At 50.9% G+C, this 23,056-nt stretch overlaps 1 protein-coding gene across 3 annotated transcripts in view; it reads left to right on the forward strand.

Moving 5' to 3' along the window:
• Positions 1–5,239: 5,239 nt before the first annotated feature.
• SYNDIG1 (synapse differentiation inducing 1) overlaps positions 5,240–23,056 on the forward strand; it is a 108,201-nt gene continuing 90,384 nt past the window's right edge. Inside the window, exon 1 of one of the 3 annotated variants that reach the window (XM_081560435.1) lies at positions 5,240–5,500. The gene's annotated coding sequence lies outside the window, so the exon portion shown is untranslated. Of the gene's footprint in view, positions 5,501–5,636; positions 5,662–5,722; positions 6,000–23,056 lie in introns of those variants that run through there. The other 2 variants (XM_081560434.1, XM_081560437.1) reach the window with 2 other exon arrangements.

Genomic DNA, 23,056 nt, shown 5'->3' on the forward strand with positions numbered 1-23,056 from the left:
AACTTGACCTCTTTCCCAGTTGGTCTCTGGCTGCCCACTGCATATGGGCTGTTTCCTGGGAAAGGTGTAGAATTAAGCCCTGCTGGACAGTGTCACCAGGCCTGCCCCTTCATGTCCCCCCATGAGTCCTGTGTGTGTCCGGTGGTCCTGGACTCACCAGGTCATCTCTCCAGGCTCTGGCTTTAAAATCTGGAGCTGAGTGGAGCAGGAGCCCATGAGCTCACACTCTGATAGGAGAAATGAAGGCTGTCCCAGGAAGAGAGACTGAGACATACGCTGGTGTGAGTCCTAAGCAGCAAGGCCCATGGAGCCGGGGGCCGGCAGAGGAACCCGGGGGATCTGACAGGTGTCAGCCTCGCTCAGCCTCTGTCCCCTGAAACAAAGAGGCACTTGGATGAAAGAAAACATCAATCGCCCTCTCATGTGGCATCTGAAGGCCTTCCAGCAGCAGCATGCTTTGTGCCGAGAATCTAGATTTTGCCATTCCCCTCGACTTCCTTGAGAAAAGTCCCCAGCAGCCCTGGCAGTCTTGCCAACTGCTTTTAAGAATAATAACCCACCGTCCCTGCCCAGGGAACTGCTGGTGCACAGAGCACATGCCCATCTGTACATGGCTGGGCAGCAGATACAACAACCACCATCATTAGATGCGAGGAAACCAGGCTCCCTGCCTGAGGACAGGCGACAGCAGTGGCAGACACTTACTCCCAGGCTCGCTGAGCCCCTCACCGTGGTAAGCCGTCAGCTCACCCTGAGGCATACCCTGTGTGAAGGTTGGCTGTTCACAGAGCCAGAAACAGACCAGACCTGAGCCCTCTCTTCACTCCCTGGCCATGAGACCACTGTGCCCAGCACTCAGCCTCTTCCTCTCCTGGGGTCAGTCCTGCCACCCCTCCAAGCTCAGATCAGGATTCAGCAGCAGTTGATTGCAAAAATGGCCCGGACACCTCCCAAACCCATGCATCCAATCTCCAGTGGGACCTCAAGGCCCACCATCAAAGGCTTGAGGCCATCTCCCATCTCTCGACCTTGGGCCATGTGATGTCTTTGGTCAGGGAGACCTCACTGTACAATGTGAGCTTGGAAGGCCATGTGCACTGGGCCCGAGGTGCTGGGCGCCACCAGCCTGGGCCCATCACCCCAGTCTGCAGTCACCACCCCTAGACACGTGAGGAAGGCCTGGCGGGCAGCAGACCACGGATACCCATGGGAGCCCAGGTGACACCATGGGAGTCAGAGGCATCCAGCGGTTCAGCTGGCACTGCCACCCTCAGAGATGTGAGCAAATGGAGGGTTGCCATTTTCAACCACAATGTTTGGGCTGGTTTGTTTGCAGCAGCAGGTAACTGATCCACTGGACCACAGAGGTGGCTCACAATGTGTTAGCTTCCTGCTCTCCTTGATTCATTTCCAAGTGATGCAAGGAAATGGCACAGATAGACTTGCTCAATGCAGAGTTCCCTCAAACCTTCAATTTGTAATAAACAAAATCTGTGAAGCACAATAAAGCTAAGCCCAATTTTTAAAAAGTGATGCGAGGGATCCAGAGGCCAGACCACAGATCTGTAAGTTGGACCTGGGTTTTACACCCCACTCAGGCCACCTGAGGACCAGAGGGCCATACCAAGTGAGCTCCAGGAACTCTATCGACTCCCATGTTGTGGAATTCTGGTGCATCTTTTCCTGTTTTAAACTCCCACTTCGACATTGCCTCAAAATTTTGTCTAGGTTCAGAATCTCTCTCCCTTTATTTCTGATACCAAATTCATTTTTTTCTTAGACCCTTGCCCATCATTCCTACAATACTTTGGCACCTGATGCGGAAAGCCCACCCATTGGAAAACACACTGATACTAGGAAAAGGTTGAAGGCAAAAGGAGAAGAGGGCGGCAGAGGATGAGATGGTTAGATAGCAGCACCGACTCAACAGACACGAATTTGAGCAAACTCTGGGAGATAGTGGAGAACAGGGGAGCCTAGTGTGCTGCAATCCAGGGAGTCGCAAAGAATCAGACAAGACTTATCAATCCAGAGAGTCGCAAAGAATCAGACACGACTTAGCAACTGGACACCTGACTGGTCATCTTTCTGTCTTTCTGAGTCCACAAGATTCTCCTGGGGCAAGATATTTTCAATTTCGGATGTCATCTATCAAGACAATTTATGCAATAACAGATTGGAGGGCTGGAACAAGATGAACGACACTGCCTTAAACTTGGGTACACCTGCTCTATTGCTCTACCCTTAGTATTACAATCAGCACATAACAAGGCTGAGCACTTCACATGTTTGATCTAAAGGTGGTTTAAGAGGGGCCTGCTGAGCTGCAGGCACCATGCAGGGCACTTTGGAAGCTTTGCCCGGGGTCTGGATGCTTTCAGTTCAAGTCGTGCTCAGGAGTATCTCCTACCTGAAGACCTCCAGTCCGTGTGTCCTTTCATCCTCCTGCCTGCCTCTGGGCACTGACAACTTCTCCTGAAAGTCATGCAGAGCCTGACAGCCGGCTGGCGCCTGAGCAACGGTTCCCAGCACAGGAACTGCCCCCACCACCACCCCCTCCCGACCTCTCTTAGCTCTGCAAGTTCTGTAATCGCGCCTAAGAGATAAGCCTTGTCGAGAAGCTTACTTGACACCCAGGAGATCTGGTGGCTTCTGCTGTGTCCCGCTGCTCCACTGCTCCGTACGTGACAGTCCCTCTTGTGTCTTCCTATCTCAACACTCATCACAGCGTTAACAGAGGTGACGACATTCCGAGCAACACCTCAGGATCCACACTCAAGAGAAACCACCCTGTAGGTGTGGCTGCCTATCATTCCAGACCAGCCAGGTGCCCACCTGGCCCTTGGGGCCTTTCCCGAGCGGCCACATCTGCCCGGAACAGGAGACACCCCTCTCGTCATCTGAGATTCCTGGCCCTGGTAGGTTTTTCAGGCAGTAAATGCTGACACCCAATGGAAATGCAGACAGTAAAAGATGTCTGTGCACGTGTAGGGGTGGGGTCTAGAAAAGAATATACTTCTGGAGTCCTTGAAGCTATGTGAGTGGCATGGGAGAAACGAACAATCATAATAACTCACCACATCACGAACTTTCCCCTTTTCCTTCAAATTACCCTCTTTCCTCAGAGACATCTAATTTTACCTACACCACCCCCATCTAGGGCAGTCAATCACTATTTGTTCAGGACCTGGGATGCACTGGGACCAAGAGCCGTATGAGAATAAAACATAGTGACCTAAGGGGCCCACCGTATTCATCCACAATAGAAGACCATCAGACTGTTTAAATGCTAAACTGAGTAAGGTGTGTTATGAAAACGAAGCCTTGGACAATGCTAGGAAATGCACCACACTGACCCCACGTACCCACTCTCCACATGTCACCTGGAAGAGCTTGGGGACTGAGTTCCAAAGCACCAGCCTGGAATGTTCCAAAGTACCAAGGACACGACACAGAGGCGGATCACAGAACTCCACACAGGAGGCCACTGAGAAGAGGCTCCCTTCCTTGCTCTCTGCACCCCTCACTTCTGGAGGGAGCACCACGCAGGCAGTCAGCACAGCCAGGGGTCACGTGTTCCACCACACTAACGAGGTGCCTGCCTGCTCTATCCAGAAAAGTCTAGTGGAAAAGGCATGTCATGCCCTGGCAGCACGAGCAGGTGCAGCTGCACCCTCACGCTGGTGTTCTCTGGAGCAGAAAACAAAACAGGCCCCCGAAGCCAAGGCAAAGCCTAGACAAGTACAAGTACAATGAGAGGTGAGAACCCGGGTCAGCTGTACTTCGGTGGCTGCAAAACTCCCAGGTGATAAACAGGAGTCATGCTTGTCCACCTTCAATGAGTCTAACAGTATCTGCTCAGCCCAGTGGTTCAGATGACAGAATGTTCTAGTCAGGAAAGGATCCAGGGTCAGTGGCAAGTTCACTAGGGTAAGATGGCATCTTCCTCCCATCCGAACAGTTCTTCTAGCTGGGAGGAGTGGACCGTGCCCTTTCCAGAGAGCTCCAGACCACACCCCTTGCAAGGACCTGGAGGAAGAAACCTGGCTGCATTTTGCCACCCTGCAAAGACAGAGAGGGGGTGGCTTCGGGTGGATAAAGACAGAGCACAGATGGGGCCGGGGCTGCTGACCCATGCCCCCACCCCCGTGCCCACTTTGAGCCTTCTCTCTGGGCTGCCAGGGACTGAACAGGGGCCAGTCCCTCAAAGGGAACTTGGGGGAGAGACCTATGTTCTGGCCCCACCTCCCATCCCAGCCCTCTGGAAACTCCACCGTATGGTCGCTCCTGGCAGAGGAAGAGATGCCTTCTTGGGGGCAAAGGGTTGATGACCAGGCAGGGACAGACAGTGCACCATGGCGGGTCTCCTGGATGAAACAGACCCTGACCACCAGCGCGAGGCCAGTGCCTGGCCCGCCTGGCACCTCCGCGCCTGGGACAGAAGTGGCCTCACAGATTCTTTTCCTAAATCACTCTTTCTGGTATTTCTTTCGTCTTCTTTCTCTGTGAAATCCCAGCTGAAAACACCACTTCCCCCGCCTCCCTCAACCTTGGAAATGCAGACTATCTTGAGAGGTGCCCTCCCTTGCTCCCTCCCCACTACCCACTCTCCTCATCAGGATTGTGCCCACCCACCCGCATCTCCTTCTTCACCCGCCCTAGTTTCCTCTCAATCCCCAAGGCCCAGGCAGACACGGGGCCCGGACCGGAGTCTCAGCCCCGCGCCGGGTTTCGCTGGGATGGCTGGCTGGTCAGGACTCGGGCAGATCGGGCCTGTAAAGGGGGTCCTTAGGAACCTCAAAAAGAACGAACCAGAGCCTGGGGAGGCCTTTAGGACCGAGGGGAGCCATCTCTCCTCCCAGCCAGGAGGCAAATCCGCCTTACTAGTTTCCAGGGGCCTCCCCTTTCCTCCCCAGCCCCCGTCACCCACATTCCCAGACACCAGCCCGGGCCACCTGCCAGAGGCGATCCCCCGCGGGGCCCGGCCGCCCGGGGCAAAGTTGGCGGAGCCTTTACGCGGAGCCGTTCTCTCCGTCCTCCTCCTCCGCCCTGCCGCCCCCCGCGCCCGTGGCCGCCGTCTCAGGCACGCGTGTCTCCAGGCTCTGCAGCCTAGCCAAGCGGCGCGCCCCGGGAGCCCCTCGCCCACCCGCCCGCCGGGCGCGCGCCGCGGGAGTCTCCCCGCACCCTCTTCTCCCGGGAACCGAGGGCCGGGCTCCGCCCCGCCGCCGCCGCCGCCGCCGCCGCTCGCGAGCTCAAGCCGCCCGGGCTGCCGCCGCTGCCCCGCGCCCCGGCGCTCCAGGACGCGCGGGGCAGCCGGGGGCACGGGCGGCGAGCGCAGGGCCGAGCGGCGCGGAGGGGACGGAGGGGAGGGTCGGGCGGCGGGGGAGGGAGCGGGAGCAGAGGCGGGCGCAGGATCCCCGGCACCCCGCGCTCTCGCTCGCTGTCTCCGGAGACGCGCGGGCCGCCGCCGAGCGCACTAGCGGGTCACCTTGTCCAGAAGGTAAGTCCCGACCGATCCGGCCGCGCTGGCAGCGGAGGGGTCGGCGGGAGCGGGGCGGGGGCCGTGGACTGGCGGGAGGGCGGCGGGGAGGCGGCCCCCGCGCGGGAGGGAGTCCTGACTCCGCCTCGGAGCGCGCAGACAAGCGGCGGCGCGGCGCCGGGGTGAGTCCAGGCGGTCCGGGCGGCGGGACCGGGGAGGTGCGGGGTCGCCAGGCGCCCGGGAGAATCGGAGCAAGCGAGGAAGATGAGGAAGAAGAGGCCGGGCGCCTGCAGCCCGGGCTGCAGCCTGATGCCTCGCCACCCGAGGCGCCCCGGTGGCGCCGAGGGGCCGCTGTGCAAAGTCGGAGGGAGCTGCTGAGATCGAGACCCGGGAGCGCGGTGGAGCAGGGCTGCCCGGGCGGTGGAGGCGCGCGGCAGGCATTGGCTCTGCGGGTCCGGGAGACCCCTTCGAGTGACTCACAAGAGACAGACGGGGGCTGGTGAGCGGGGCCGCGGCAGAGGTGGGGACCGAGGTTCATCTGGGACTGGGAAGGGAAGCGGGCTTCGCTTCACCAAGCGGAGCGAAAAAGGAAGGCGAGGGTGCGAGCGCGCTGGGGCCCGGGACGGAGATCGGGACTCCGGGAGCCCCTCGCGGCCTCTACAGCCCGCAGCCCTGGGAGCCGCCAGCCACCGCGCGGAGAGGGCAGAGAGTGGATGTGTTTAGGGGTTCAAGTTGTCACGATTTCCCTTGGTGCGATTTCTGTCTCTTCGTGCGCGCTCTCGGAGGTGAGGAGCGAGGGAATTGGGTTACAGGGAAAACTGGGCACTTTTCCTAGGGAAGGAGCTTTGATGGCGATGCGTTTGCGGCGGTTCCAGTGGAGTGGGCGCTTCGAGTCCTGCTTTGGGAAGGCTGCCAGTGGGGTCGCTCGGCTTTTCTGAAGGACTAGAGGAAGGGGTCCTCTGGTCGTCTTCGTTTCCTGGGTTGGTCCCCGTGCACGCAGAGCCTTAGGCGCCTGTCACCCAGACTTCAGGTGCGCACAGCCCTTCTGCGGCGTCAGATGCGCTGGCGCCCGCCAGGCTCCTGGCCGGACTCCTATCTGCGCCTTCTCGGCCGCGTCCTGGGTTCAGGTTCGGTGCGGCAGACACTGGCCGAGGGTTTGGCCGATTTCGGGGCCGGACGTAGGTGGCTCCGTGCTTTAGTTAGAATCAGGCTCAGGCCGTGGGGTGAGCCCCTGGGTCTGTGGATCTTGTTGACCCCCCCTCTTGCTGGCCAGTGTGTTTGGTCAGAGCCCAAAGGGAGCGGCTGCTGCGCTGCGCAGACCTGCAGCCGGTGGGGTGAGCCGCCGGTAACAAAACCGGGAGCCGGCCAACTTTTCCTTGCTGAGGAGAGATCACCGAGCAGTCAGAGTTGGTGCTGGGATGTGGTCTTCTGAGGGGCTTTGGCTCGCTAAATGCTCCGGTCAACCAGAGTGCAAAGCCAGCCCGGCGGTGGTCTGATGTCCATTCTGGCTAGGACAGGAAGTGGCTGGAGCAGCTTTGGGATGAATTATTGCATGCTGTGTGCCTGGCGGTGGTGTGGAATGTCTTTTTGGAGATCAGACCACAGGTGCTGGCCTGTGAGTCCTTTGAGGGCGAGTCCTCACCTCTCTCCCTCTCTCTCTCCAGCACCCAGGGGTCCCTCTGCTCCCAGCAGAGGTTAGTTTGTTGCTCATCTGCTGCCCTCTCCCACCCTGCCCCCACCTACTGCATGAAAATGGAACCGTGGTCATCAAGAAGGCCTTGTCAAATACAGAAAAAACTGGGGAAACCTATGTCTGAAGTTTTTTATGATGGAGAATGTTAGTGCTCCTGGGGCAGGGCCCCTCCTCCAACTCTGTTGCCTTCCCTCCTGTTTACCACTCTCCTGGGAGTTGGAGGCCATGTCTGAGGAAGGGTTTGGAAATCCATTCGCAGCTCCCTTCACCATTAAACGCAGCCCCATAATCTCCAGCCGATGACGTTTCATTTCATTTTCACATAACCAGGGGCAGAAACAACTTTGAATGATTCTATGAAAAATAGGTGATGTTAAAATAGAAACAAAGATGCCCGCATGTCCATTTGGGGGTAGAAAAGAAACCTGCTAACCTCCTGGAGGCCCAAAGAGGGGAATTGAAGGAGGAGAGAGAAAAATTCAGATGCTGAGAAAAGAGACATGTGGAACAATTGCATTTGGCTTGTGCCAGTGGCCGTGCAAGGGGTAGACAGATCCCAGTTAAACCAGGATAAGCAAAAATATGTTTTGGTTAAAAAAAAAAAACAAAAACTTGAATCGTTAAGCAATTTCTCCCACATTCAAAGTGCTGCACTGACTTGGCCTCAGCTCCTCATTAGCTCTAATGCATATTTTCTCAGGAGTTATTACTATTGTAATAGAATAAAAAGCTATTTTCTTATGTAAGTTTTCTATGGGAGACACTAGTCGGTGCTATTCTGAGGTTCCTGAGAGTGCTGACATTTCATCTCTCAGTTAGAGAGCATGTGCTGGTCACCTGGCCACATCTGGAAACTACTCGCTCGGATGGGTTCCGAGTGTGGGGTCTGTGGACTGGAGAGAGTCACCTGGGGCCAGCCTCCAGAGACCGTGGGAAGGAGCCCCCACACCTGCACGCCCTTCCCCCTCCCTACACCTCTGCACCTGGCTTTAGAGAAAAGCTGCTCCTAAAAATTGCCAATAATGGGATTGGAGGACTGGGTGGGCTTTCGGACGCCTTGATAAGGTACGCTCTTAAATGGGATCCTCAGCCAAGCTGCTGTGATGTGAATAACCAGCCCCTAGGCCAGCACCTTTATGTCCTCTGCCCTCAGCAGACAAAACCAGCATGACCCCCGGCACCTCCCACTGGCCTTTTGGGGACCCACGCACAATGGGTATCCTCACAGCCAAATGGTTGAAGCACTGTGACCTGTAGTCACAACAACATCCTTGGACTGGGCGGGCAAAGGTGCAAAGATTGAAGGATGGGGTGTTGGTTTGTCAGCATCAGCACAGCCTCGGGCTAATGAGAAGCAGAAACACCTGGTCCTTCGGTGGGAAGTCACATGAGGTTGTTCGGGAGGAAAAGGCGCTGATCGGGGGCGACATTGGGGCGACAGCTTTGACCCAGCATCACTGCGCTGGAGGCCTTGTGCCAACACATCAAAAATAAAAATAAAACATGAAAGTTATTCAAATATTAAATATTCCAAACATTGACCCAGTTCCTACTCATGTCACCAGAATTGGAATAACACAGGTAGTACTCAGTGGTTTAAACAAATGTGATTTTTCTACATTCTCTATGAAAGATATTAGGATGTTTCACAGTTTTTTCAGAGAGCTTATGTTTTAAACAGAAACAACTGTAACTCTTTCAGGCACTGGACTACAGTTCAGTGCCCTTGGCCTGGCTTAGTTCAGGTCAGACAGCCTGAGGACTTGGGCTGGGAGGGAGGGGGAAGGGGGAAGTGGGAGGGGAAGAGGAAGGAGGGAGGAGGAGGAAGGAGAAGGAGGAGGGGGAGAAAGCGAGGAGGAGGTGTGGGTCTGCCCCAGGGCACCTTCTGGAATTTCTGTGCCGAGACAGGCTCTGCTGCTTGCCCCTTGAATGAGCTGAGCTCACTTAACTTTCCTGAGATTCTATTTCTTTCCCTCCGTGTTCTTCCCAGGGTTTTGAAAACAAAATATTGATGGTTGCCACTGTTTTTAAATGGGAACGACTCTGGTTTAGGAGCACTTCCGTTAGAGTGTTCGGGTGTCTCTCTGGGTGAAGTTCACGTCCCCGTGATTCTTGGGACACAGTGTGAGCCCCGGCCTGTCCTTACTCCTGCATCCTCCAAATTCTTGTTGGCAGAAGTCAGGATGAGGTTGGGGAGGGGACCACCAATCCACGGGGACATGTCCTCAAGTAGGAACCGCCTGAGCACTGTCAACATTGTCGCTGTGTGGGTTCAGAGGACACACGTGGGAAAGGCTCATGAAAGATACCTCTGACACAACTGTATTTAGACTCACATCAACTTAGAAAAGTTACCTTAGAAAAGTGAAGCTTGTTCTCTAGGATGAAACGTTTTAAAGCAGGTCATCAACCAACCACAAAGCATTGCTTATCATACGCGATGGTTTAGTTACAAATGTTTCGGTCAAAAGTCCAAGTCATCTTCAACCATGTTATGACAGATAACCTGTTAAATTGCATGAAATGAAGTAAAATCAAATACTAAAGTAAAACAAAAACAAATAAGCCTTGGGACCCAAGAGAACCGTTAGAACTAAGAGTAACACAACCAGGAAACAACATGTGTGCATAGAAAATAATAAACAGAAAAGCTACTTCTGAAAGACCAGCCCAGGTGACAACTCTGCACATTGGCTTGCTTAAAAAGAACTTACCACCGAGTTCAATTTACATTATCCCAGAGAGGTGAGAGTTTTGTTCTTGGGGGTCAAGTCAGTGTTCAATGTAAAACATTTTGAGTTTTTAGCTCCAACCGCATCTTGTGTTCATCACAGTCATTTTTAAACGCTGGTCCTAACAATGCTACAGTGACATTTTGGGGCTGTGACTCTGAGGGAGAGAACGTGGGTGTTAACTGATTGCAATCTGAGTCTTTCATCAAGGGCCTGCTTAGCTTAAATTCACAATTTTAAAACATATTACTTCTCCAACATTTGACCTGATTGAGTAATCACTTTTCAAACCTGCCTTCCATTCCTTCCTTAATGTTTTTTGTTGGGAGACATCAGTGCTCAAAACAAAGCCAAAAAGCAAACAAACATTTTAGACAATTAGAGCCACAAAGGTTTTATTCCATTGCCTCAGTTTTAAACCAAAGATACTCCTGAAAGAGAAAAATGCCTTACCGCAAATATGTTGAGGCTTCAGCCCTGCTCAGGAAAGCAGAGAAACATATGACATAAATTTAACCTTTCTGCCCTGGTACAACATGCGGTTTTTATCTGACCCTCATGATTCTGGCCTTCGCACGTTGGTGTCACAGGCTCTCAACTCTGCAGTGTTTGAAATAAAAGGGTTTGCTTTTGAGGATTTCAGTGTGATTAAGTCCTAGGTCAGGGCTGGGAAGGGCTTCCCAGGTGACGCTAGTGTTAAAGACCCCACCTGCCAATGCAAGAGACGTAAGAGATACGGGTTTGTTTGATCCCTCGGTTGGGAAGATCTCCTGGAGGAGGGCATGGCAACCCACTCCAGTGTTCTTGCCTGGAGAATCCCATGGACAGAGGAGCCTGGAGGGCTACAGTCCAGGGTCTCAGAGTCAGACATGACTGAAGTGACTTAGCATACATGCGTGTAGGGCTGGGAAGCCCAGCACTAAGGGCTGGGCTTAAGCTCCCTTTAGCATCAGAAGGGCCCCACGGATGTCCAAGTCATACCACCAAAGATTGCTACCCGTTCTTCTCTTGTTGGCAATGTCTCAGGTTGCCTTTAAATAAAATATTCACAGGGACTTGCCTAGTGCTCCAATGGTTACGATTCTGTGCTCCCAGTGCCGGGGGCACAGGTTCCATCCCTGATCAGGAAACTAACATCCCACATGGCAAGTGATGTGGCCAAAATAAATGTTCCCCAAAAAAGAGTGGGGCAGAAATTTTTAAAAGATGTAATAGTAAAGGTAAAGTCTTTGCATTTCTGTAGCCAACCTTAGCATCTGAAATTTCGGCCCTGGCCCTTTCCCTCGGGTTTCCTTTAGAGGGAACATTTCGGTGCCAGTTGGGGTGAGGCTGGCAAGGAGAAGATGGAATGACTGGGATTCACGGCAGAACTTGTGTCCTGCGGGTCAGCAGGAAAGGTGAGCTGAGGCGGGTCAATGGTGTGCTTTGGGTCTGAGACACCATCTGAGCACAGGGGCTGGCCCATGCCCAGCCCAGCCATTGGTAGACTCAAGAGCCAGGAGTCTGCTCCAGACTGTGCCCGGTGTGCATGCAGACAGTGGAGAGGACCCTGCAGTGGGCAAGCCCACCCCTCCCAGCCCAGCCTGGAAAGGCCTTCCAGGACCCCTGGCCTGCCTACAATCCCGTCCCATCTTCTCTCTCCCACTCTCTTCCTCTCTGCTCATGTCCTCCCTGCAAGCAGCTGTGAAACACAGGCTCCAAGCAGGCCAATTAGCACGCTCACTGCCCACAGCTTTTCTTTTCTACACTGAACCCAGAGACACAGCACCCCAGGCTCAGGTCTCAGTGCAGGACCATACCCACAGCGCCATCACCAAGAGGGATTCCTGTTAAACGCCACTTTTAACTAAAGGGAAGTCATCTCTTTTGTTCTAAGTCCATTCTCTGCCTTTCACCCTTGATATTCTGTCGGCTGTTAATGGAAGGTCCCACCCGACACGTGGACACCCTCTTCCTTCCCCCATTTGCTCAGAATGAGATCTCAGGGCTCTTGCTGGCATCAGTCCTAACATCCCCTGGATTCAGCACAACATGCCTACCCAGCAGCTCAGAACACAAGGACCACCAATGTGACCGTGTCCCAGACCCTCTCATCCCCCTTTGACCCCAGTGGTCTTGGCAGGATTGTTGAGCTGGGTGTTCTGGGTGCAGGGTCCCTAGCTGAGTGTATTTGGGGCCATCACAGTCTATTCTGAAGCTATGGAGGAAAATGGGCTGTGGCCAAATAGTGCACTTTCCTTCTCCGTTGCTGGACTCCAGTGGTGATTTTCCAAGTTCCTTTCTGGGAAGAACACGTACTTCAGGTTCTTGTGTGGCAGACATGAGTTCCTGCCTGGATTCTTGTTGTCTCTGCGTGTGTGTAGGACAAACCCACCTTCCAGGGTGGGCGACTCCAGCACAGCTGTGACCGCTTGGCTGTGCCTGCCGCCCACGGGTGTTTGATCCATGTCCAAAGTAAAGAGGTTTTCACGTGTTCACATCCCTGGCCCCCGCGCTCCATCCACCAGGAGAGTGGACACTTTGGACACACCGCTGTCCCCCCTTCCTGTTCCCCTCTTTGGCCCTCGACTTAGAAGCTTCTCAGTGGGTGCAGCTCGGGGGGCTCTGAACTTGTCCCGCCCAGAGCTGCCGTGCTTCCGCCAGCTGCTCTGTGGACAGACAGCAAGACAGTGGCAGCCAACCTCCCAGATGTGTGACCAAAGGGCTTCCTGGTGACCTTGGTGAGGGTGGGCTCCAGAGCTATGGCCCGTCTAGAGCCACCCACACAGCGCTCCAGCTGCCCCAGGTTCCTGGGCTCCTACCCGGATGTCCAGTCGCTTTCAGGTAGTCATTGCCTCGTCCAGTTTAGAAGTGCATCCCCATCGTACTGTGGACTAGAGAACGCTGCCCGCTGGGAGTGGGCCTGGTCCATCTGCCATCAGTTCTCTGTTCCACTCGGGCATTGGAACACCGTGGGGGTGTGGCTGGGGGAGAGGGGAAAGGGCCAAACAGCTGTCCCTTCACTGGAGCTGTGGTTGTCCCCTCTCTGCTGTCGGGCAGGCACCACTGATCTGTCCCCAGGACCTTCCCAGGGCACATCTCCCTCCCCCAGCCTCGAGGGTCCCTGCTCCATCTGTAGAATGGGAGCACAGTCTCCACTCTTACAGCCACCCCAGCCTCAGGATCCATGCTCCTGGCTTGTCCAGCTGGCCCCCAGGAGAAAGAGTGTAACCTCTAGGGAACACGAACCCAGCCAGACCTGTGGACATCTCTCAGTCTTCAGGCTGAGGACCCGGGGCCTGTGGACACGTGTGGGGGCTGAGGGCAGTGTGGGCCTGACATAGGGCTACTCCAGGAGGGGCTGAGCTTGAGAGGAGAGCAGCGATCCGGGTGCCCGGGGCCTTCCGGACTGTGGACCCTGATCCACCCACAGGCCAAGACAGTGAGTCCCACAGCCCCGCCCTCCTGGCTGCAGTGGATCCAAGATGCAGGGGAGCTGGCAGCCCTTCACTGGAAATGAGGGCTATGGAGGGGGAGGGAGGAGGGAGGCGGGGCCCACAGAGGCCAAGAGCCAGCCAGAAGGGCCCCTCCTGCACTTCCCATGGCAGAGGCTCTGGGCGGGCGGGGTCTGGAGCCACCGCAGGGACTCAGACGTTGGCTTTCCCTCCCCAGTTGGCAGCCCTGCTCTCTGTCTTTTCTGGGGTGGAGCTGCTGTGCCCTCCCGAGCTATGGTGGACTGGTTGCACCAAGGGGGCCCCGTGGCCCAGTTGCTGAGTGAAGTAAATTGAGTTCACGCACTTGGAGGAGAAGCATCAGCACGTGTCTGAAGGGTCAGACGGAAGCTTTCACAGCACAGCAGCTTCTTCAGGGCTTCTTCAGGGAAACCCAGAGAAGCTTCTCCTGTTTGCCCTGTGTTGCATCTCCCTCCTAGGCCAGGAAGAGAGGGTGACCGTGGGAAGTGTGTGTATTACACGGTTTTATCCAGAGCCCCTGTCTCGCACTTGGTGGGGTGAACCCTACGGGGTTCCCAGCCAGCTCTGTGGCCTCTGGCTGCCAGAGGAAGAGCCCAGTGCATTGACTCTTCAAGGATCTGTTCCTTTGCTGTTTGTTTCAAGGTCACGTTTGCCCACCCCCACACTCAGGTTTCTTGGTGCTACACTCTGTATAAAGCTCAGGACAGTTGCCTGTCCTGTGTCATCTTGGACTGACACACAGACAGTTCCATTTTGTGATAAAAGCCAAGTGGGACAAACATCACTGGGCTGTCTGTCCTTCTGTGCTGGGTGGTGGTTTCCTGGGAGGAGAATGTCCATGCAGGTGAGCAAAGAGTGACCAGGGGTGAGGGGAAGGCCAGCTGTGGACTGGCCAGGAGGTGTGTGCCCACAGACATCCAGGAGAACAGGTGTGTCCTGTGCAACACACGACGGTCAGAGGGGAAACTGCTTCCTCTATTGCCACAGGCTCCAGATGGCACAGAGAATGTCGAAAGACATAAAACAGGGTGGGAGGTCACTCGGCGAGACCTGCTTTCTGATCTGGCACAAGGCTTTTCCCAGAAGTTGGAAATGTCCTTAGATGCTGCCCAGAAAGGCTGGTCTTCCCAGAATTTGTATTCAGAGCTTCAGATGTTTCAAAAATGCATTTCAGTGAGATGGGACTCTGCTTGTTGCTTCCCGTTCTCCTTAAGACCAAGTTGGTCCCTTTCTTGGAGAATAAAACCAAGATGAGCTCAGTTGTTTCTCAGGGGCACAGATCAGAGGGCCATCGACTCCGCTGGAGTTCAGCTCAGCCTTAGAGGACATCTTGGGAGCACAGCCCTGATCTACACCTCTCTTTCCTCTGAATCCTTCTTCCCCCACCCCGACCTCCTTAGATTCCCTGACCAGGTCCTCTGGGCCAGGACAGGTGAGCCTGGCAGGAGCCCACTGTTTGTACCCTTCTCATACTGTGAGCAGCTGAACTGTCCTGGAAAATCACACATCTTAATTTCAAACTATACTACAAAGCTATAGTAATCAAAACAATATTTATTGACATGAAAACAGACACATAGATCAATGGGACAGAAGAGAGAGCCCAGAAATAAACACATGTATATATGGTCAATCAGTGTATGACAGAGGAGACAAGAAAATGCAATGGGGAAAAGACAGTCTTTTCAGTGAATAGTGTTGGGAAAACTAAATAGTCACATGCAAAAAATGAAACTGGACCACTGTTTTACACCACACACAAAAAGTAACTCAGGATGGGTTGAAAATTTGAATGTAAGAAAACTATAAAACTGAAACCATAAAACTCCTAGAAGAAAATGTAGGTGCTGAGCTCCATGACATCACTCTCAGTGATGGTTTTTTGGATTTGACACCAAAAGCAAAGGCAACAGAAGCAAAAATAAGCAAGTGGGACTCCACCAAAGTTAAAAACTTCTGCACAGTGAAGCAAACCATTCATTGACAATGAAAAGGCAACTGACCTACTGATTGGGAAAAATATTTGCAAATTATATATTGATAATGGGTCCATATCCAAAATAGATAAATACTCCACAATTCAATAGCAAATAATAATACTAATGACCTTATTAAAAATGGGCAGAGAATCTGAGTAAAGATTTTTCCAAAGGAGACCTGCAAATGGCCAGCGAGTACCTGAAAAGGTGCTTTATTCCCCAGTCATCAGAGAAATGCAAAAGCTAATAGAGTTTTGCCAAGAGAACACACTGGTCATAGCAAACACCCTCTTCCAACAACACAACAGAAGATTCTACACATGGACATCACCAGATGGTCAATACCAAAATCAGATTGATTATATTCATTGCAGCCAAAGATGGAGAAGCACTATACAGTCAGCAAAAACAAGCCTGGGAGCTAACTGTGGCTCAGATAATGAACTCCTTATTGCCAAATTCAGACTTATATTGAAGAAAGTAGGGAAAACCACTAGCCCATTCAGTTATGACCTAAATCAAATCCCTTACGATTATACACTGGAAGTGACAAATAGATTCAAGGGATTAGATCTGATAGAGTGCCTGAAGAACTATGGATGGAGGTTCGTGACATTGTACAGGAGGCAGTGATCAAGACCATCCCCAAGAAAAAGAAATGCAAAAAAGCAAAATGGTTGTCTGAGGAGGCCTTACAAATAGCTGTGAAAAGAAGAGAAGTGAAAGGCAAAGGAGAAAAGGAAGGATATACCCATTTGAATGCAGAGTTCCAAAGAATAGCAAGGAGAGATAAGAAAGCCTTCCTCAGCGATCAGTGCAAAGAAGTAGAGGAAAACAATAAAATGGGAAAGACTAGAGATCTCTTCAAGAGAGATACCAAGGGAACATTTCATGCAAAGATGGGCTCAATAAAGGACAGAAATTGTATGTACCTAACAGAAGCAGAAGATATTAAGAAGAAGTGGCAAGAATACACACAAGAACTATACAAAAAAGATCTTCACAACCCAGATAATCACGATGGTGTGATCACTCACCTAGAGCCAGACATCCTGGAATGCGAAGTCAAGTGGGCCTTAGGAAGCATCACTACGAACAAAGCTAGTGGAGGTGGTGGAATTCCAGTTAAGCTATTTTAAATCCTAAAAGATGATGCTGTGAAAGTGCTGCACTCAGTATGCCAGCAAATTTGGAAAACTCAGCAGTGGTCACAGGACTGGAAAATGTCAGTTTTCATTCCAATCCCAAAGAACGCTCAAACTACTGCACAATTGTACTCATCTTACATGCTAGTAAAGTAATGCTCAAAATTCTCCAAGCCAGGCTTCAAGAGTACATGAACCATTACCTTCCAAATGTTCAAGCTGGATTTAGAAAAGGCAGAGGAAGCAGAGATCAAATTGCCAACATCCGTTAGATCACTGAAAAAGCAAGAGAGTTCCAGAAAAACTTTTTTGCTTTATTGACTATGCAAAAGCCTTTGACTGTGTGAAATACAACAAACTGTGGAAAATTCTGAAAGAGATAGGAATACCAGACCACCTGACCTGCATCTAGAGAAATCTGTATGCAGGTCAGGAATCAACAGTTAGAACTTGCCAACATCCGTTAGATCACTGAAAAAGCAAGAGAGTTCCAGAAAAACTTTTTTGCTTTATTGACTATGCAAAAGCCTTTGACTGTGTGAAATACAACAAACTGTGGAAAATTCTGAAAGAGATAGAAATACCAGACCACCTGACCTGCATCTAGAGAAATCTGTATGCAGGTCAGGAATCAACAGTTAGAACTGGACATGGAACAACAGACTGGTTCCAAATAGGAAAAGGAGTACGTCAAGGCTGTATATTTTCACCCTGCTTACTTGACTTATATGCAGAGTACATCATGCAAAACGCTGGACTGGATGAAGCACAAGCTGGAATCAAGATTGCCAGGAGAAATATCAATAACCTCAGATATGCAGATGACACTACTCTTTGGCAGAAAGTAAAGAACTAAAGAGCCTCTTGATGAAATTGAAAGAGGAGAGTGAAAAAGTTGGCTTAAAGCTCAACTAAGGGACTCAACAAAACTCAACTCTGGAACTCTCTTGCTTTTTCAGTGATCTAACGGATGTTGGCAATTTGATCTCTGTTTCCTCTGCCTTTTCTAAATCCAACTTGAACATCTGGAAGGTAACGATCCATGTACTCTTGAAGCCTGGCTTGGAGAATTTTGAGCATTACTTTACTAGCATGTAAGATGAGTACAATTGTGCAGAAAACATTCAGAAAACTAAGATCATGGCATCTGGTCCCATCACTTCATGGCAAATAGATGGGGAAACAGTGGAAACAGTGGCAGAGTTTATTTTGGGGGACTCCAAAATCACAGCAGGTGGTGACTGCAGCAATGAAATTAAAAGATGTTTGCTCCTTGGAAGGAAAGTTATGACCAACGTAGACAGCATATTAAAAAGCAGAGACATTACTTTGCCAACAAAGGTCCATCTAGTCAAAGTTATGGTTTTTCCAGTAGTCATGTATGAATGTGAGAGTTGGACTCTAAAGAAAGCTGAGTGCCGAAGAGTTGATGCTTTTGAACTGTGGTGTTGGAGGAGACTCTTGAGAGTCCCTTGGACTGCAAGGAGATCCAACCAGTCCCTCCTAAAGGAAATCAGTCCTGAATATTCATTGGAAGGACTGATGCTGAAGCTGAAACTCCAATACTTTGGCCACTTGATGCGAAGAACTGACTCATTTGAAAAGACCCTGATGCTGGGAAAGTTTGAAGGCAGGAGGAGAAGGGGACGACAGAGAGTGAGATGGTTGAATGGCATCACTGACTCAATGGACATGAGTTTTAGTAAGCTCTGGGAGTTGGTGATAGACAGGGAAGCCTGGCATGCTGCAGTCCTTGGGGTCACAAAGAGTCGGACACGACTGAGTAACTGAACTGACTGACTGATGAGGCATCATCTCACACCTATCAGAATGGCTCTTATCAAAAAGACAACAAATCAGTTGTTGAAGATGTGGAGAAAAAGGAACTGGTGCACTGATGGTGGAAATGTAAATTGGTACAGTTGCTATGGAAAACAGAATGGAGATTCCTAAAAACATAAAAATAGAACTACCATACAATCCAGCAATTTCACTTCTGGGTTTATCCAAAGAAAATGAACACAGTAGCTAAAAAAGATATATGCACCTCTGTATTCATTACAGCATTATCTACCATAGCCAAGATATGGAAGCAATTGATAGATGGATAAAGATGTGATATAGGTATAGCTATAGACACATATATAGCTATAAATATATACACACATATATACAATGAAATATTATTTAGCTATAAAAAGAAGGAAATCCTGCCACTTGCAGCATCTTGGGTGGAACTTGAGGGCACTGTGCTAAGTGAAATGAGAGAGAGAAAGATAAATACCATAGGATCTCACTTGTATGTGGAAACTGAAAAAAAAAAAAAATGAACAAACTCCAAACTCATAGATACAGTACAGACTGGTGGTTGCCACAGGCAGGCAGTGGTGGACAGGTGGAGAAAATGGGTAAAGGGGGGTCAAAAGTTACAAATTCCAGTTACAAGATGAATGTCATGGGATGTACTGTACAGCATGGTGACTGTGGTTAACAGGACTGCATTGTATATTTGAAACTTGCTAAGAGAGTAGATCTTAAAAGTTCTCATCACAAGAAAAACATTTTAAGTATGCCTGTGATGGATGTCAGTTAGACCTATTGCGATCATTTCACAACATATACAAATGTTGATCATATGCCGCTCACTTGAAAGTAACATAATGTTATATGTCAATTATGCTTCAGTAAAACAAAGACACAACCGTGGCAAGGGTTGCTTGGCTGCTTCTTGTGCTCAGGAGAAACCGTCTCTGAGCACGAGTGGGATGGGTATCATGCGACCCAGAAGCCCAGGGGGTGCAGGGGAGGCCACCTGCCTCTACCGCTGCGTTCACAGCTGTGAAATGAAGAAGATGCGTCCCCATTTCCTTCTTGGAATTACTTTGAAAATGTAATAAAGGATGAAGTGGAGAGAGAACTTAGGTAGGGAACTGGGGAGGTTTGGAACTGAGGAGGTTCGATCCTAAAAAATAAATTTTTTTTAAGTAGTTCTAGAGATATGTTTGACAGCAATGAGAATACCCTTAGCACTACTGAACCGTACACTTGAAAATAGTCCAGATGGTAAGTTTTATGTTGTGTATTTTTACCACAATAAAAAAAGACCTTTATTAATTGGAGCTCTAAGGTTCTAATTACTAGCAAATAATTGCTGTGGACTCTTCTGATATAGCCTCAGGAGTAACTCCTGCCACATCTCATCAATTATGTGTGAGTCACAAGTCACATTGTTTCTCAAAAGTGTCTTCTAGAATGTGATGCTATCTTAGGCCCATAGTCAGAAACTGGGGCAAAGATTAACAGCACCGATTTTGCACATTATGCGGGTGCATTTGTTATTATGTGATTGAATTCTTGGTCTTGGGAATTTTGTTCAATTCCATCATTCTCCAGCGATAAAAGGGACAGGTGAGAAAAACAGAAGTTTCATGTCCTCACAGGTCTAACAACTTCTCCAAATTTACACAGAAATCAGTGGCAACGCTGATTTGGATCCAACCTTTTGCCTTTACATGTCTTGTTTTCTCCTTTTCCTTATTTATGTGCAGAATAAAAAGACCTGTTTGAAGAATTGTGTGAGTTCATAGGTTAGAAATGAAGCAGCAACAATAACAGAGAACCAGCGGCATGGGAGCTGAACTATAGGGGTTATTTTTCTGATGTGATACAAGCGAAGTGGGAGGTTGTGACTTGGCAACTCAGTGGAGTTAGGGCTACGTCTTTCCCACTTCTTGATTCCCAAGTGGCTGCTTCAGCTCCAGACATCATATCTGAGATCAAGGCAAGAGTTGGGAGAGGTGGACACAGCCCCTCCAGAAGACATTTGCCCACAGCTGTCTTGGGCCTGAAGCTGTGTGTGTGTGACCACTCTCGGTTATAAGAAAGCCTAGGGTAAGAAGGAGGATTTAACTTTTCCAGCCTCCAGGTGAAGGTGGGCAAAGGTGATATCCTGTGGTGGGTTCTCCATTCAGCCAGTGACTGTCATCCACCTGTCAACAAGAAGAGTGCCAAGGTGTATTATGGGATGCAGTGGGATGGGAAGACCAGACCGTGTGTACAGTAAGTCCCCTACACATCAACAAGCTCCATTCCAAGAATGCGTTTGTAAATCCAATTTCTTCATAAGTACAACAAACATAGCTTAGGTACCCAACTAACACAATCAGCTGTACAATCCTGTACTGTAATAGTTTATGGTGATTTTCACACAAATAATACATAAAAAAACATTAAATCATGTTAAGTCTTATAGTACGGTACCTTGAAAAGTACAGCAGTACCAGCTACATCATGCTTTCATGCTTGCTTTCAGACATCCTGGACTTGAAATAAAGATATCATATTACTGTACTCTGTACAGTAACATACAGTAAAGCACACAAAAGCCCAACCACCTGTAGAGGACGCACGCACGTGACAATGTACACCAGACAACGTGAAGTAACTTACGTGATTGGACATGCGAATGCACATTTGCTTCTTTGAAAGGGAGCATTTTGAAGGTTCATGTGTAGGAGACTTACTGTACGTGTGCACACAAGGGACCACGGTGGTTTGCTGTGACAAATTGCATGTAGTGTGCAGGGGAGGGATGGCAGGCAGGTGGAGACAAGGGAGGTGACAAACCTTGGGCTTGAGCCCAGCAGTCAGGACCAAGGCTGAGCAAAGCTGCCTCAGCTCAAGTGACCACGTACATCTCCTGGGGGCTGGTAAATGCAGGCTCTGGGAAAGCAGATCGGAGCAGGGGACCCTGCGTCCCCACCAGGCACCGAGCTGATGCTGTTGCCTCTCTCTGAGTGGCCCAGGTCCAAGTGGTTCTCAGAGTTGGCGGCACAGTGGATTCACCAGGGGATGCTGAAAACTGGTTTATACACAGATAACGTACAGAATACAAACTGAGTTCAATAATGTTAAAGGAGCAGCTGAGTCGGCTTTTTTTTACCGAAACACCTGTTAAAGCCACACTCGCCAAAATCTAATGCACATGAAACCCTCAGGGATTTGCAGACGGGCTGAGCCGGGCTCAGCAAGTCTGGGTCAGAGCTGGAGATCTGTGTTTCTAGCAAGTGTCCTCTGATGCTGCTGCTGCTGGTCCCAGGTCACACTTTGGGCAGGCAGGTGATGAAGGGCTGAGGGGGTGGTAGAGGGTGGGGGCGTAGAAGAGGCAGACCATATCCTTGTGCCTGGTGTGAGCTGAGGAAGGGTCTCAGCTGCCTAGCGGGAGGGGCCAGTGCTCTGATGACCCTTACATGTGGGCTTATTCACTGTATGTAAACTTACATGGGGCTTCCCTGGTGGCTCCATGGTAAAGAGTCCGCCTGCCAAGGTAGGAGACATGGGTTCGGTCATTGGGTCAGAGAAGGAAATGGCAACCCACTCCAGTATTCTTGCCTGGAAAACCCCATGGACAGAGGAGCCTGGCGGGCTACAGTCCATGGGGTCACAAAAGAGTCAGACAAAACTGAACAACCACAACAACAAACTTGCACAGCCTGGATTTAGGGTCAAGAAGTAACATATATTTAAAATTTATCTTATGTAATATTTTTTTAAAACTAAATGCTAGAAAAACAAATGCTAGAGTTGGCAATTGCTATGCCTCTGGGTTGAGTGGGGTGAGTGTTGCGGGTGGCATGGCTATGGCCCAAGCCCAGGGGGGCTGTCCACACCATCCTACAGTCTCTAACATCTGTGCTCTGCTCTCTCCACTTCCAAACCAGAGACCAGTGCTGTTAGCACTAAGAACGTGATAGAATATCTCACAAAGTCCCCAGCGCACTCCTTGGCCGGCAATGGGGCTAAATAAACACAGGAATGCAAATGTGTAGACACCCATAGTGTGTATGTGTTCACGTGTGCATATGTTAATGAATATGCATGTCTCCTTCCTTCCATAATATCTTGACCTGTGGGAGGTAGAGTAGCTTGTTTGCAGACATGTGTTACAGCAGGGGTCCCCAACCCCAGTCCTCAGCCTGTTAAGAACTGGGCTGCCCAGCAGAAGGTGAGGGGCTGGCAAGCCAGCAAAGCTTCCCCTGTGCCTCCGCATCCCACTACCCCATGTTGCTCCCCATTGCCTGCTATACTGCCTGAACCATTCCCCCTTCCCAGTTTATAGAAAAATTGTCTTCCACAAAACAGGTCCCTGGAGCCAAAATGTTGGAGACCACTAGGCTACCAATTCCTCTCCTCTCCCCACACCTCTCCTTTGCATGGTGACAGCTGTCCCTCCCATTGAGAGAAGGAGTCTCTTTCTCCACTCTTGGGTGGGGCCTGGCCACCTGCCTGACTTTGACCCACACTGTCATGTGGGAGAATGATATACTGGTTCTGAGAAGCCCTGGCTTCTTCTGCACTCGCCCTTCCGGACCTCGCCTGACTGTTGAAGGAGCCCTGGGCAGCACAAGGTCCAGCTCACCGCCACCAGGAGCCACCAGTTGCGCCGGTGGGGCTGACCTGAGCTTCCTGGTCCCAGTGGAGCCCCAGCGATCACAGCCTCCTGAGTAACCCCAGGAGAGACCAGCCAAGAACCAAGGAGCCCGTCTCAGCCACCTGGTCACCCAGAGGACTGTGAGC

Source organism: Giraffa tippelskirchi, chromosome 13, assembly GCF_054371585.1.
Source record: "Giraffa tippelskirchi isolate mGirTip1 chromosome 13, T2T-mGirTip1v1.2.pri, whole genome shotgun sequence".
In the NCBI taxonomy this organism is placed as follows: domain Eukaryota; kingdom Metazoa; phylum Chordata; class Mammalia; order Artiodactyla; family Giraffidae; genus Giraffa; species Giraffa tippelskirchi.